The following is a 17,147-nucleotide window of genomic DNA, read 5'->3' on the forward strand; positions in this document are numbered from 1 at the left end:
TTCTCTTAGGAACGAAGCATGTTCTCTGTGTTAACCAACCAGTAACTGTGACTGATAGTCACAATGTAGTGTCAAAGTTAGACACCACGCTAGAGGTTGCGATAATCGATAGCGGTCCAGCACTTGCAACCTCTCTGGACGCGCTGGCGCTTGCAGCGTCGCCGTGTGGCACGGACAGAGAGACTGACAGATCGCATCGGCCGAGTCAGCTACAGGTAGTGAGCCAAGTCAGATTAGAATAACCTTCAGCTCGCTAGGTTCGCAGCCTCTAGTTCGCACATGTATTACGCACATAATATTTGAACTGTGTTATCTTGCCTGTTGTATAATCCTGTTAATGTTTGTTATTGAGTCATTTGTATTCAAGAAAGATAGTTGTTATTAGTTATGTTCCTGGAGTGCTGTAGCAGGACAAAGTTAAGTAAATTTATTTACTAAAGTATTCCAATAGTCATTACAACCACCCGACTCGTGCTAGTCTCTATCATCACACTGCAGATCCCAGGGATACCGATCGTAAAGCATCCTGCATTTATGTGAGGTCATGACGTGCTGCCATCGACCTTCACATCACACAAACTGAAATATTTTGAAAGGAAGGTTACTGTGCTTCATTTGAATCTAACCTGTTCTGAGCCGTAACCGAAATAGTGTAGCGATACTAAATGAATTGTTATTGTTACTTTTTTGTCGAAGGCGAGCTGTGGGCTTCAGCCAAAATTCGTGACTATTTTGTGTAGGAGAACTGTTTGATATGATATAAAAAATCGAAGAAAGAGGAACAATAATGTCACGAAGTTTTTGTCAAACACAGCAGGGGCATTCGTTTTCGTTGTAGATTATTTGTTTATATCCCATGAACAGTATAAGTCGAAGCACGAGGATGTCTCTGTTGAGAATAGAATTTCTGCGTGATACGTCCGATAGTTCATCTTTTCAGTGCCGTTTGCAAGAGGTATGTAGAGAAAGAATGGTAGCAGAAAAACAGCCCACAAGCTGAAGACGATTCCTTGAATACCATTTTCCCATTTCATACGCCTCCTGCAACATATTTGAATTAGTAATGCGACACAACGACAGTGCAAATCCTGGCGCGGAGCTAGAAGCCTGGTTGATGGAGACATCAGGGTACATTATGCCGCAAAGCAGTACCTTATCCCTCCTCAAAATCAAAATTGACCGCATTGTTGTTTAGCTAGTCGCATACTTGTACAGACAGAAAGTGAAGTGTTTACGTGTCATATGAAGGGCCAAGATTTTTCACAGTATATTAAATTCACGTTATTGTACACGAATAGCTGTACTCAGCCAAATGAACCTAAAAGTGAACCCGTAATGTAGTTCTGTACTTCGAAAGCTACTTTGCAGCTTGTGGCACAGGTTACTTTGGATGCCACCATAATATCCTAATTTTCCTCTTCCTTTGATGAAGAGACCTGTCACAGAAAACCATCATAACGACCGGGACAGCGGTGTGCTGACCACACGCCCCTCCTATCCGCATCTTCAGCTGAGGATGACACGGCGGTCGGATGGTCCCGATGGTCCACTTGTGGCCTGAAGACTCGGTGCTTTCTTGATGAAGAGAGCGCCAGAAGGACGACTGTCGTTGAGCTACAACTTCTGGCGTAAACAGAGATATTTGAGAACGCAGATAGCTCTTTTCGTCAGGTTTGATCCGTATTGCTTGACTTCCCAAAAGCATTCGATACAGTTCTGCACAGTCTTTTCGCGAGCAAAATACGTTCTTACCAATTATCTGAATGGGACGGAGATTGGTTGATGATGTGATATACCTGTACTGTCAAATTGGATAATTTCTACAAGAGAACTACCTTCACAATTTGAGCAAGTCAGTAATGTTTTGGTTCAAACTTGCAAACTTGTGGTAAGTTCTACTGCTGAGGTCATCAGTCCCTAACCTTACACACTACTTAATCTAACTTAAACTAACTTACGCTAAACACAACACACAGACAACCATGCCCGAGGGAGGACTCGAACCTCGGATACCTCGGATGGGAGAAACTGCGCGAACTGTGACAAGGCGCCCTAGACCGTGCTGCTGTTTTGATTCACCTCTGGCCTATATGCAAGCATTTATTCGGCTTGGCTTCATTGATAGATCTTCTGGTAAACCTTCCGGGATGTAAGGTCGTGGTCCATGAAACTCTTCAGCTGCTAACGTTTCGTCCAGAGCTGCGCTGGACATCTTCAGAGAGGTGTTTCTCCTCCGGTGAGTCTTGCCGACTGACGGGTCGGATGTCTGAGAGCGACTTATATATCGTAGAAAGTGGGCGTGGCCAGAGTTACACGTGATATGCAAAGATAATCTTTGTCAGAGATAAAACTTCACTATCGATCGTGATCTCGTCACGGATAAAACTGTCTAGCAATTCTGTAGTGCTACTGTCCAAATATTACTAAGTTTCATGGTCTCTTCTTTCCGATTAAAATTATCCCTATGTTTATTCGGAAAGAAGAGACCATGAAACTTAGTGATATTTGGACAGTAGCACTACAGAATTGCTAGACAGTTTTATCCGTGACGAGATCACGATCGATAGTTAAGTTTTATCTCTGACAAAGATTATCTCTGCATATCACGTGTAACTCTGGCCACGCCCACTTTCTACGATATATAAGTCGCTCTCAGACATCCGACCCGTCAGTCGGCAAGACTCACCGGAGGAGAAACACCCCTCTGAAGATGTCCAGCGCAGCTCTGGACGAAACGTTAGGAGCTGAAGAGTTTCATGGACCACGACCTTACATCCCGGAAGATTTACCAGAAGATATGTCACCCGGTCGTGAAAGCCTTCATACTTTGATTGATAGAGTTTTTGGATGTCCTCCTGGGGATATCGTACCAGATTCCGTCCAACAGGTTCGTTAGATCGTCAAAATCCCGAGCTGGTTGGGGCCCAAACCACAATGCTCCAGACTTTCTCAATTGGGGGGGGGGGGGGGGGGGGTCCGGCTATCTCGCTGGCCAAGGTATGGTCTGACAAGCGCGAAGACAAGCGGTGGAAACTCTCGCCGTGTGCAGGCGGGTGTTATCTTGCTGAATTGTAAGCCCACGATGGTTTGCTCTTTATTGAAGAATCCCACATCGAACTGAGAACCATTGACCATCGGACACGTGTCCGAGAACGCCCCAGACAGTGGTGGGATACCGACCTCATTGTCGCCCACCATACGGCGTGACAACCAGGAATGATGGTGTGGGAAGCTATTCATTTCATACTTGGTCCCCTTTCTTTGTCAACCGCGGCATCCTTCCAGCACAATGGTACGTCGACTCTATTCTACGCCCCACTTTGTTCCCCTCCATGACAGGTCATCCCGGGCTTACAATGCAGTAAGGTGATGCCCGTCCACACATGGTGAGAGTTTCTACTGCTTGTCTTGGTGCTTCCCAAACCATGTCTAGGCCAGCAAGGTAGCTGGATGTCTGACCAGCTGACCAAGTTTTGAGCATTATGAGCAGGGCTGTCCAACCAGCACAGGTGTTTCACGATCTAACGCACCAGTTGGACAGAATCTGGCACGGCGTCCTTCATCAGGAGGACATCCAGCAACTCTGTCGATCAGTGACAAGACGAATAATTTTGTTGCATAAAGGCAAGAGGTGGACCAACACGCTATTGCTCAATTTGTGAAGCGCTTACTCTTCGATAAATCAAGCAATTTTTCTGAAATTGTCATTATTTTTGTGTCTGTACATGTGCATCCCATCTATCGATTACCGTTACCTTCGGCTAATTCTTTCGTGATGCGTCGTTTTTTTTTATCTTGCAGTGTATGTGGTGTCACCGCCAGACACCGCAGTTGCTAGGTGGTAGCCTTTAAATCGGCCGCGGTCCGTTAGTATACGTTGGACCCGCGTGTCGCCACTATCAGTGATTGCATACCGAGCGCCGCCACACGGCAGGTCTAGAGAGACTTCCTAGCACTCGCCCCAGTTGTACAATCGACTTTGCTAGCGATGGTTCACTGAAAAAATACGCTCTCATTTGCCGAGACGATAGTTAGCATAGCCTTCAGCTACGTCAATTGCTACGACCTAGCAAGGCGCCATTACCAGTTACTATTGATACTGTGAATGATGTACGGTCAAGAGCGACGTTCTCTATTAATGGATTAAAGTTAAGTATTCCACCAGCTACGTCTGTTTTTTCTGAATTCTAATTTCTTTGTCCTGTTCCAGACCTCACGACAGCCTGCGTGAGCTAAAACGCGTGCCTTTCGGCTTCCTCTAGTAACACGGTGTTGGCTCTCCTGCCAACCACAACAATGTAGATGTAACAATTATATCTAGAGTACCCCAAGGGAGCCTTATAGGGATACTGCTATTTACAGTATATATAACTATCTAGCCGATAATATCGGAAGCTCCACGAGGCTCTTGAAGTGGACGCTGTTCACTATAGAAAGGTGGTAAAGCCAGAAAAATGCAGCAAGACCTGCGGAGGATCAATAATTGGTACATAGACTAGATGTTGTCCAAGCGCTTCAAAAAATGTAACATACTGTGCATAAATAAGCGAGGAAATCCATTACTGTTCGATTACGCTGTTGGTGAAAACACATTATAATGTCGGTAAAATACTTTCGAGTAATCGTGCAGAGTTACCTAAAGTGCAATGACCACTGTTAACTGTAGAAAATCAGGTGCCAAGCAGAAATTCTGTGAAAGAATGTTCAAGAAATGCAATTTATCCACGAAAGAAGTGGCTTACGAAACAATTGTTATAGTGTTTCTTGAGTACCAGTAAACCACCAATTCCTTAAAGAATCGAATTCCCATTGTATGAAATAGCTCCAAACTCCTGATTTCGTTACAAATGAGTTAAGGTTCAAATGGCTCTGAGCACTATGGGACTTAACATCTTAGGTCATCAGTCCCCTAGAAGTTAGAACTACTTAAACCTAACTAACCTAAGGACATCGCACACATCCATGCCCGAGGCAGGATTAGAACCTGCGACCGTAGCAGTCACGCGGTTCCAGACTGAAGCGCCTAGAATCGCTCGGCTACACCGGCCGGCAAATGAGTTAAGGTGTTAAATATCTGACGTTAAGCATGTAAGCGACGAAAAGAAACAAATAGAGTTTTGAAATTGTGTTTAGAGTTTGTTGGAAATCGCCAAGCGCTCTTGTTATAGAAAACAGGATGGGTAAATTGCGGGTAATTTTCGCTCCCTTTTAAGTAAAAGGTAGTTTTTCACACATCTCAACGTTTATAGCGTCACATCTTCTAAAGTATGGGCAGTAGAGTAACATAATTATGCAGATTCATTCATTGGTCTGTGTGGGCACTGACTGAAAAATGCGTTCGGAATACAGTTATTACTAACGTTATGCCTGAGGAGGTAGTGTACTTGTTCTTTTCATCATCTTGTAAGGCCTGACAGAGACAAACAGTTTCGCAAACGTTTGAAACTATACGTAGTCTGTTGCAAGCCATTATGTGCCCTCATTCTTCAGTAATAGGTTAATGTAGTCTGGATATTTTGCATGCGGTGAATTGGAGTGTCTCAAAATACAGTACATACTTAGTGTATAACTGCAATACTTGTCTTATTATATTAAAACGTTCACATAAGATTACACTAAGCTGACAAAAGTTAACGGATACCTTCTAACATCTTGTCGGACCTCCTTTTTCCCAACGTAATGTAGCAACTGGACGTGGAATGCTGTCTCCACAGCCGTCCATAATTGCAGAGGTATTTCCGTTGCAGGATTTTGTGCACGAACTGACCTTTCGACTACGTTCCATAAGTGTTCGAAGGGATTCGTGTCAGATAGTCTGGAAGGCGAAATCATTCGCTCGAATTGACCAGAATGTGCTTCAAACCAGCCAAGAAAAATTTTGGCCTGATTACATGGCACATTTTGATCCATATAAATGCTATCGTTGTGTGGGAACAAATGGTCCCCAGGTAGCCGATAGTAACCACTGCCATCCAATGATCGGTTAATTGGGACCGGACGACCCAGTCGATTACATGTAAGCACAGCGCACCCCATTATGGAGCAATCACCGGCTTACACATGCCTTATTGACAACTTAGGCAAATGGCTTCGTGCTGTCTGCGCCACATTCGAATCCTAACAATAGCTCTTATCAACTGATATCGGACCTCATCTGACCAGACCACGGTTTTCCAATCGTCTAGGATACAACCGATATGATCAGAAGCCCTAGATGGGCGCTGCAGGCGAATTCGTGATGTTAGAAATCACTCACGCGTCGGTGGTCTGCTGCTATAGCCCATTGTCTCCACATTTCGCTGCACTGTCCTAAACGATACGTTCTTTTTACGTCCCACATTGGTTTATGCCATTATCTGACTCAGTGTTGCTTGTCTGTTAGCACTGACAACACTACCAAAACGCCGCTGCTCTCAGTCGTTAAGTGAAGGCTGTTGGCCTTTGCGTTGTCCATGGTGAGAGGTAATGTCTGAAATTTGGTATCCGTGGTACACTCTTGACATTGTGGATCTCGGAATCCTGAATCCCCTAACGATTTTCGAAATGGAATGTCCCAAGCGTCTAGCAATTCCCGTCCTGCAGCCATAATCACGTCGGAAACTTTCTCACACGAATCATCTGAATACAGATGACAGCCCTGCAAATGCACAGCCTTTTACATCTTCTATACACGATAGTAACGCCATCTGCATATGTTCATATCTCTATCCCATTACTTTCGTCACGTCCGCGTATATCTCTAGATAATGCCAGCATTTTGAATCTTTAAACTGGGTCACTGTTTGTATGAGATGATGAAAAACAAATGTACGTTGTCTTTCGAAGCTGTTTGATAGGCAACATGCAACTGTATTCGCGTTTCTTACTCCCGGATAGTAGCTTACAATTAGTATAATATACACTGGTCTCCAAAATTAAAGCAGCAAACCGCTGTTTCCCCGTCCCGTGTCTAATTCACGACATAATCAAACAATCAACCAGATGTCCATACGATCGTCTTCTGAACGGAAGATGGCATTCCGGTCAACGGACAACCATGCCAGTGATGATGTCAGAGCACCTATGAAACAAGGTAGTGTTTGCTGGGTAGCCCCACATTCACAACTGATGTGGATACAGTCACAGGCGGTGCAGTATGGTACAGAAAAGACACCTACCAGATCTTCTGCCGTGCAGGGCCACAGAAAGAAAGGAAGTAGGACAGTCGCAGACTGATTTGGCCCGATGGCTTGAAGTCAATCGTTGTGTTGTTTCTCGGATATGGCGACAGTTTGTAGAGACCGAAACTGTATCCGTAAGACCAGGCCAGTGCCAACCACCTGTGACTTCAGAAGAGAGGACCATTATTTAGCTGTAAGAGCACGACAGTACCGCCTTGTTGTGCAGTACCGAGGCAAACGGTCTGCAGAGGGCTTCGGCAGAGTGGCTCTTACTGTCTGAGACCTGCTGTATGTCAACAAAGAAAAATGGCTCTGAGCACTATGGGACTTAACATCTGTGGTCATCAGTCCCCTAGAACTTAGAACTACTTAAACCTAACTAGCCTAAGGACATCACACACATCCATGCCCGAGGCAGGATTCGAACCTGCGACCGTAGTAGTCACGCGGTTCGGGACTGAGCGCCTAGAACCGCTAGACCACCGCGGCCGGCGGGTATGTCTACCTCTGACGCGTCTTCACAAAAGGTAACGTCTAGAGTGGAGTCATCAATATGCCGCCTGGACGGTCGAACGTCACCAATGTCGTTTTCATAGATGAAACCCTCTTAGTCTGGGGAGTGATTCTCGATGGATTCGCATCTGAAGGGAAAACTGAACACGATTTCGGGACCAAAACACTGTGGAAAGAGATCGATGAGGATCCCTAATGATGTAGACAGGGATTATGTGGACCACTGGAACACATCTTCATGAAATTGTACGGTTAAATCGGCAAGGTTAAACTGCTGTCAGGTATCGTGAGGAGGTCTTGGGACCCCATCTGCGGTTTCTGTGAGGTGCTGTGGGCCCAGACTTCGTACTGATGGACGATGATGCTCGACCTCATAGAGTACGGGTTGTTGACGTATGACGTGGCCTGGTCACTCTCCGGATGGGAGAGAATGGGCGTTATTTCCTCAGCATGAGATTGATGACATCATTCACAACATGACCTGCCGTTTCCGGGCATGCATTGCTACAAGACATGGTCACACCTCATACTGAGCACATTAACCAGTAGTCGCAATGTGTGTGCTAGTCCGTTAAGCCAGAAAAAAACGAATAACATTTTTGTTTACCGCTATACCTGTTTCAGTTGTTTACTTTCTGTGTTCTTTATAGTGTTTCTTCTTTATTATCACTCGTTGATTCCGTTTTGTGCGAAAATAAACGCAAGATTGGAAAATTTCTGTTTGTTGCTTTAATTTTGGACACTAGTGTAGACTTTTCATTACTGTAAGACCTTCACCAAACAGAATTAACAGAAGGGGTATCGCAAGGTCGGGATGACAGCGTTACAGGGGCTTACGCTACAAGAAAGACTGTTTTGTATCTCAAGGAGGGTTACTATTGAAATTCTGAGAGCGTACTTTCGAAGAAGAGTCGGGCGACATATTACTTCTTCCCACATAATGTCTAGCGAAATGATTGCACCACAAAAAGCAGAGAAATTTCAGCACTTACGAAAGTTTGCATAAAGTCGTTCTCCCCACACACCAGTCGCGACTGGAACAAGGAAGGTGGGAAATAATAGCTAGTGGCGTCGAAGGCACCCTCCTCCACACATCGCAATGTGGTTTATGTGGTGTGCAGGCTCAGTCACTTAAAACTTTCGCTGCAAATATTGTGGAAATGTGAAGTGCTGTTGATATGTGGTTTTCACAGAATGGATTGGTGGTCAGGGGTTCGTATTGTTTGCCAGTAAACAGATTGTAATAATACTCAGGAAGTGTATTTTTGGGCAAACACACCGTTTTTTAAATGGAGCTAAATACAGGGTAAATTAGAATGTCAGTAGTGTTTGTTGCTTTGTTGCAGGATTCTAGCGCGAGATCTTTAGGAGATACCGTACACTTGTTTGTGCCATTCAACCTGCGTAGCAGCTAGCCAAGATCTTACGCTTGCTTACAATGCGCTTGTGTGTTCCTTGAGTGCACTGCGACTCGCTAGACGGTTAATGCGTGAAAGTTCAAGCTGTAGGCTGTAAGTGGATGATCGATTTACCTATGCAGAAAACGCCGAATGCTTATGGCGTGTATGGAGTGTAGGAAGAATGCAGATCGTTCTTGTACGCTGCATGCGGCAAGATATCCCACTTCAACCATCTCGGCAGTTATTTATCAACCTCTTCAACCATTTGTATGAAAGTGGTAGTGTAACACCTAGACAACGTAACAGAAGGAGAAAACTGCCGACAGAAAATGAGGAAATTAGTGTTCTTGCTGCTGTTGCAGTTGATTCGCACGTCAGTACCCCCGCGCAGTCGCATTCTCCATCGACATAAACTCCTGGAAATTGAAATAAGAACACCGTGAATTCATTGTCCCAGGAAGGGGAAACTTTATTGACACATTCCTGGGCTCAGATACATCACATGATCACACTGACAGAACCACAGGCACATAGACACAGGCAACAGAGCATGCACAATGTCGGCACTAGTACAGTGTATATCCACCTTTCGCAGCAATGCACGCTGCTATTCTCCCATGGAGACGATCGTAGAGATGCTGGATGTAGTCCTGTGGAACGGCTTGCCATGCCATTTCCACCTGGCGCCTCAGTTGGACCAGCGTTCGTGCTGGACCTGCAGACCGCGTGAGACGACGCTTCATCCAGTCCCAAACATGCTCAATGGGGGACAGATCCGGAGATCTTGCTGGCCGGGGTAGTTGACTTACACCTTCTAGAGCACGTTGGGTGGCACGGGATACATGCGGACGTGCATTGTCCTGTTGGAACAGCAAGTTCCCTTGCCGGTCTAGGAATGGTAGAACGATGGGTTCGATGACGGTTTGGATGTACCGTGCACTATTCAGTGTCCCCTCGACGATCACCAGTGGTGTACGGCCAGTGTAGGAGATCGCTCCCCACACCGTGATGCCGGGTGTTGTCCCTGTGTGCCTCGGTCGTATGCAGTCCTGATTGTGGCGCTCACCTGCACGGCGCCAAACACGCATACGACCATCATTGGCAACAAGGCAGAAGCGACTCTCATCGTTGAAGTCGACACGTTTCTATTCGTCCCTCCATTCACGCCTGTCGCGACACCACTGGAGGCGGGCTGCACGATGTTGGGGCGTGAGCGGAAGACGGCCTAACGGTGTGTGGGACCGTAGCCCAGCTTCATGGAGACGGTTGCGAATGGTCCTCGCCGATACCCCAGGAGCAACAGTGTCCCTAATTTGCTGGGAAGTGGCGGTGCGGTCCCCTACGGCACTGCGTAGGATCCTACGGTCTTGGCGTGCATCCGTGCGTCGCTGCGGTCCGGTCCCAGGTCGACGGGCACGTGCACCTTCCGCCGACCACTGGCGACAACATCGATGTACTGTGGAGACCTCTCGCCTCACGTGTTGAGCAATTCGGCGGTACGTCCACCCGGCCTCCCGCATGCCCACTATACGCCCTCGCTCAAAGTCCGTCAACTGCACATACGGTTCACGTCCACGCTGTCGCGGCATGCTACCAGTGTTAAAGACTGCGATGGAGCTCCGTATGCCACGGCAAACTGGCTGACACTGACGGCGGCGGTGCACAAATGCTGCGCAGCTAGCGCCATTCGACGGCCAACACCGCGGTTCCTGGTGTGTCCGCTGTGCCGTGCGTGTGATCATTGCTTGTACAGCCCTCCCGCAGTGTCCGGAGCAAGTATGGTGGGTCTGACACACCGGTGTCAATGTGTTCTTTTTTCCATTTCCAGGAGTGTAGTTCTATCCCTATCACATTTCTCTCCCTTAACAGTTGAGTGGAAACGATTATGAGAATCATAAGTTCTCTACACGGGTATTAAGGCAGGACACTACGGAAGTATCGTGTATCTTTTTTACTGTTGACGCCACATTTACCAGTCACGGTCAGGTAAACTGCCTAAACATGCACTAATGGTCTGTCCCCCCATTGGCTTCTTCGGGTGAAACGTCAGCGTCCATGGAGAGTGAACATGTGGTGTGGGACAGTGAACCATCACCTCATAGGCCCGCTTTTCATAAATAGAACACTGACCGCGCGAAAGTATCACAACCTCCTAACTAACTTCCATAGATGCTATAAGACGTTCCTCTGCAAACTAGTAGGGACCTGTGGTACGAACATGATGGCTTTCCGGCCCGTAGTGCACGAACTCTACAGCACGTCTTCACGAATTGTTTCCAGAGCGTTGGACTGGACGCAGAGGGTCTGTATCTTGGCCAGCTCGCTCCCCGGACTCGACGTCCGTAGATTTTTTTCTGCGGGGAAAGCAGAAAGACGCTATCTACAACGACATACTAACTACACCCGTTGATAATCAATTTCGTATTACTACAGCCTGCTCGGACATCTCCACTGAAATGCTAGCAAGTGTGCAGTAGTCGTTCCATACCAGACTGGAAGCATGTTTTGCCGCTGCCGGTGGTAATTTGTAACGCAATCTGTGTTGGTCAAATATCTCGTTAGTGGTCAATCCACATGACTAGTGTATGCACTTACATTGATCTTTAGTGTGCGCTAACACAGGTATTGCACAAGAGTCGGTGTGGGAACTTTTCAAAATACGGTGTCTCGTAAATGATTCCCACTGGAATCCTGTAACAAACATCAATGACATTGTATTTTTAGTCTGTTAATCTCAATAGTCATAGTTCGTTTTAAAAAATGTTTGTTTACTCAAAAATACACTTTGTAAGTATTATTAAAATCTGTCGATTCGCTAACAAGACGAACCCATGACTACCAATTAATTCTGTGAAAGCCGCACACCACCGGCCTCTGTGGCCGAGCGGTTCTAGACATTTCAGTCTGGAACCACGCTGCTGCTACGGTCGCTGGTTCGAATCCTGCCTTGGGCATGGATGCGTGTGATGTCAATAGGTTCGTTAGGTTTAAGTAGTTCTAAGTCTAGGGGACTGATGACCTCAGATTTTAAGTTCCATTACCGCTTGGAGCCATTTCATTTGAAAACCTCACATCAATAGCACTTTCCGTCTCAGCAATATTTGCGGCGTAAGTGTTAGGTAATTCACGCTGTAGATGTAAATGGAGATGCAGGCGAAAGCATTTTCGGTGAAGAGCCTTACGAACGTTTCTTCATTGCCGTATGTCATGTGCTCCGCCAAACTTCCTTTCGGTAGTTTTGGTACAGTACAAAAGTGACGTAGTAACTGGTCGGATTGCTGGTAGTATTGGTAGGGAAAGAGACATGAATGATGCGTAAGAGAGAAATAGGTAGCCAACCTCTTTTCTTTGTTTTTATGTTAGTTTGATTGTTTATTTTAGTCATAATTAGAACGACACTTGATTCAGTTTTATTCCATTGTGTATTTTGTAGCCTTAAAGAATAAGTGATAAAAATTAGGTAATTGAATAACTTCTCCGCTTTCATTTAACCAAAGCAATTACTTTTGATGTAGTCAGAGGGCTTTTTTTAGGAATTGGGTTTTCTGGCACTATATGATAGATCTGCATCACACATCAACAATTTTGAATTAAAATCTGAATTAAACATTGACAGTTTAAATTTTTCGTATGTACTTTCCATTTTTAAGTAACATAAAGGAGAATAACTGTGTAGAACAAAAATGTTTCATACGTTAGACGACCCTTTATATATATATATATATATATATATATATATATATATATATATATACGGTTCGCCGCTTCCTGTTTCTAGGGAAATCTGGTAGGACGCTGATCACGTACGTGAATAAAGCGATCGTTATGGGGTAACGCCCGATAGCCATGCAAGACGCCTAACTTATAGGTAACGCAGGTACGATCTTACCTGACGAAGGATATTAGAAAAACTACCATAGTTTACGCTTACTTATGGTAGTTTACAGTTGCCTACGGTAGTTTCACAATCCTAATCGTTACCAGCAGCGGCGCTGTAAGACTACCTTGGGCGACTGCGAGGTTTATTTTACATCTTACCGTTGCACCCATCTATCAACAACTGGCAGTAAATTTGCGAAGTGGTTGTTGCAGGTGTGTACAGCTAAAAAGAAAAAAAAGATGGTGTACTGTATGAAGTATAAGATCCATAGTGATTTTTCTTTTGAGTAGTGGAAATCACAGAGATTCTGTATGTCTGTACTAGAGCTGATCGGTTCAGAAAAGAGAAATTATTTATAAGATATTCTTTGCATGGAAGAACTGAGTCTATCACTCATTATTAAATTTATCATTTGCACCTTGTAACGGAACCTATTAAAGGCTTTATTATAACGAAGTATGCAATACCTTCGTAATTCAACCAGTTTAACTAATTTTGATAATAGAAAAGCAATTGTGTATGTTAACAGTGATTGCATAACATGTCTACATAAACAGTCAACCCATCAAAATATAATTAATAACTGACCCACACAAAAGTTAACATCACTTGAACACTGATACAGCAGATGTCATTATCTAAAAACAGTATATTCAACTCAAATAATTAATATAAAATACGAATAATATTGGTCAACTTGCGTATTTTGGATCTCCTTAAACAAAAATTACCCTATTTTGGATCTTCTTAAATAAAAATTACCCAGTGAAACCTATCTATTCACTAGGACTGTTTTCACTCACTATTTACGTAAACACATCTATTTTAAACGAGAACCACTGTAATTTTTAATAATTCACGTTATTTACTTATTTATGCAAATGAGAGAAGTCAATAGATGGACCTCTGAAAAACGGCCTTTTTGCAGCAAAGAATTGTTCTGACAAGTTGACAAATCTGTCTGTCATTTTAATGACCTGTTAAATTATGTCACTCAATGTAAATTAATAACTTTTTTGCACAAATTACGATAAAAGATGGATGCCTGACTTATAAACCACGTATCTTCTTAGTTGTTCTTTGACGAGGTTATGAATACAACCAGCAAGAAGCCTCGTCAGCCCAGTCTTGATAGAACTTTTGTAAAGTGTGTATGTTATTGTCTTATCTGGAAAAACAATGCGAAGATGTTGTAAAAGAAGTGTTACTCTGTACTGTGACGACGTCTTTGGGTGGTCACTGGAGTTAAGATGGCAACCATGTCAATAAATAGTTGAAGTTCACTTATGCTGTCGTTCATTATTTATCAAGGAGCACATCAACAACAAGGGACGTCATCTTTTTACCCCTAGACGAATACATATAGAGCCAACATTAACATGAAGATACAGCAGTGAACCAGCCAGCAGCAGCAGCAACTACTACAATACAATTTAATGGCGCCAACCCAATTCTCTAGTTCAAGTGCTAACAAGCTTCGTATATTGGAGTGATATAGTGCGAATATAGGAATATCAACGGTTGGGCGACCATTATAACCAGTACCGGATAAATTAAATCAAATGAAATATGGTGTCATTCGTGAAATGATAACACAGCATTTAACGTAAAGTAAAACTATGTGCAAAGGGAAAATAGAAGAATCTCACAAACGTAGCCATAACTCGCGAGGCTTTAACCGCAGTCGCAGTGTCCAGCGTCCAGAATGCATAAGGGAAGTACGAGGCCAGTTCAATAAGTAATGCAACACATTTTTCTTCTGAAACAGGGGTAGTTTTATTCAGCATTGAAATACACCAAGTTATTCCCCAATCTTTTAGCTACACAACACTATTTTTCAACGTAATCTCCATTCAATGCTACGGCCTTACGCCACCTTGAAATGAGGGCCTGTATGCCTGCACGGTACCATTCCACTGGTCGATGTCGGAGCCAACGTGGTACTGCATCAATAACTTCTTCATCATCCGCGTAGTGCCTCCCACGGATTGGGTCCTTCATGGGGCGAAACATATGGAAATCCGACGGTGCGAGATCGGGGCTGTAGGGTGCATTAGGAAGAACAGTCCACTGAAGTTTTGTGAGCTCCTCTCGGGTGCGAAGACTTGTGTGAGGTCTTGCGTTGCCATGAAGAAGGAGAAGTTCGTTCAGATTTTTGTGCCTACGAACACGCTGAAGTCGTTTCTTCAATTTCTGAAGAGTAGCACAATACACTTCAGAGTTGATCGTTTGACCGTGGGGAAGGACATCGAACAGAATAACCCCTTCAGCGTCGCAGAAGACTGTAACCGTGACTTTACCGGCTGAGGGTATGGCTTTAAACTTTTTCTTGGTAGGGGAGTGGGTGTGGCGCCACTCCATTGATTGCCGTTTTGTTTCAGGTTCGAAGTGATGAACCCATGTTTCACCGCCTGTAACAATCTTTGACAAGAAATTGTCACCCTCAGCCACATGACGAGCAAGCAATTCCGCACAGATGGTTCTCCTTTGCTCTTTATGGTGTTCGGTTAGACAACGAGGGACCCAGCGGGAACAAACCTTTGAATATCCCAACTGGTGAACAATTGTTACAGCACTACCAACAGAGATGTCAAGTTGAGCACTGAGTTGTTTGATGATGATCCGTCGATCATCTCGAACGAGTGTGTTCGCACGCTCCGCCATTGCAGGAGTCACAGCTGTGCACGGCCGGCCCGCACGCGGGAGATCAGACAGTCTTGCTTGACCTTGCGGCGATGATGACACACGCTTTGCCCAACGACTCACCGTGCTTTTGTCCACTGCCAGATCACAGTAGACATTCTGCAAGCGCCTATGAATATCTGAGATGCCCTGGTTTTCCGCCAAAAGAAACTCGATCACTGCCCGTTGTTTGCAACGCGCATCCGTTACAGACGCCATTTTAACAGCTCCGTACAGCGCTGCCACCTGTCGGAAGTCAATGAAACTGTACGAGACGAAGCGGGAATGTTTGAAAATATTCCACAAGAAATTTCCGGTTTTTTCAACCAAAATTGGCCGAGAAAAAAAATGTGTTGCATTACTTATTGAACTGCCCTCGTAATATCGTTATTTAATCGTGCGGGACGCGAGGTAACATGCTGACTGAGGACAGTTGTCGATCTTGTAGGCAACAGAGTCTGCAGAAGTGGGGATCTTTTTCGGGCGAGAGTGCCAGAGATGGGATGGAGCAGCATGAAGCAGGGGGCCCACGTAACTCAAAGCGGACAGCGGAAGAGCCGATGTTCCGGCAGGGACCAGAGAACGGGACAGGCACGCGGTACTACTAGTGGAGAGGGAGAGAGAGAGCAGCGTGGGTCGATGCACAGAGGAGAGCGCACTGCCAGATAAGCCGCTAATAACGCGGCCGATACCGATAGAGGCACAAAGGCCCGCCTTGTGGAGGGCGGGCGCAAAAACCAGCAGCGCCCAGCGACGCGGCGGGCAGCATACAGCAGACAGCAGACAGCAGACACAGCGCGGCGCAACAGCTGCAGGCGCGCACAGCGGCACTCGTCCGGCGATAGCGGCCGTCCCGTCCCACTCCTGTCTCTCTCCACACACACACACACACACACACATAGCACACGTGTCAATAACCACAACGAGCAACTCTCTGCACCCCGCGCAGCTTACTTCTGTACCCATCTCTTTCCTACTCTTCTAGCTCTTTACCGGATTGCAGCAGATTTTCGCCAGCTTTGCACCGTTCTGCCAATTTCTATTGAGATAGACTCACCCTCTTCTGCTGGAGTCGACTGCGTTATTACTGGTTTCTCAAGTTTCGCCACTATTTCCGTCACTGTCAAAATCTTCATCTCAAGGGTATCTCTCCAATACAGAGCGGTCAAAAAGTTCCGTAATTTGGTTGCTGTTCTGCGACGACAGAAAATATGAGACTATAAGCGTTGCTGAGGAAATATTTTTCCGATATGAAGCGCTGATAACCACAGGCGCCTGCACACTGTCGTCAGTTTTGAGATTGCAGCATGTATGCATGCTCCTGACATCTTTTGACCTTATGGTGAACCAGCTTCATTCGTGCTGTATCCCTACGCTCTATATATGAATATCTGCGGAGAGCCCTTCCGTAAGGTCCCAAAGTACAAATTTTCATTGATGTAGGAACGCTCGGTGGCTGTACTGAGGCCTTCCATAAAATCTGGAAGCTCTTGAAGGAATGCACCACCATAA

The sequence above is a fragment of the Schistocerca cancellata genome, chromosome 1 (genome assembly GCF_023864275.1).
Source record: "Schistocerca cancellata isolate TAMUIC-IGC-003103 chromosome 1, iqSchCanc2.1, whole genome shotgun sequence".
NCBI classification, from domain to species: Eukaryota; Metazoa; Arthropoda; class Insecta; order Orthoptera; family Acrididae; genus Schistocerca; species Schistocerca cancellata.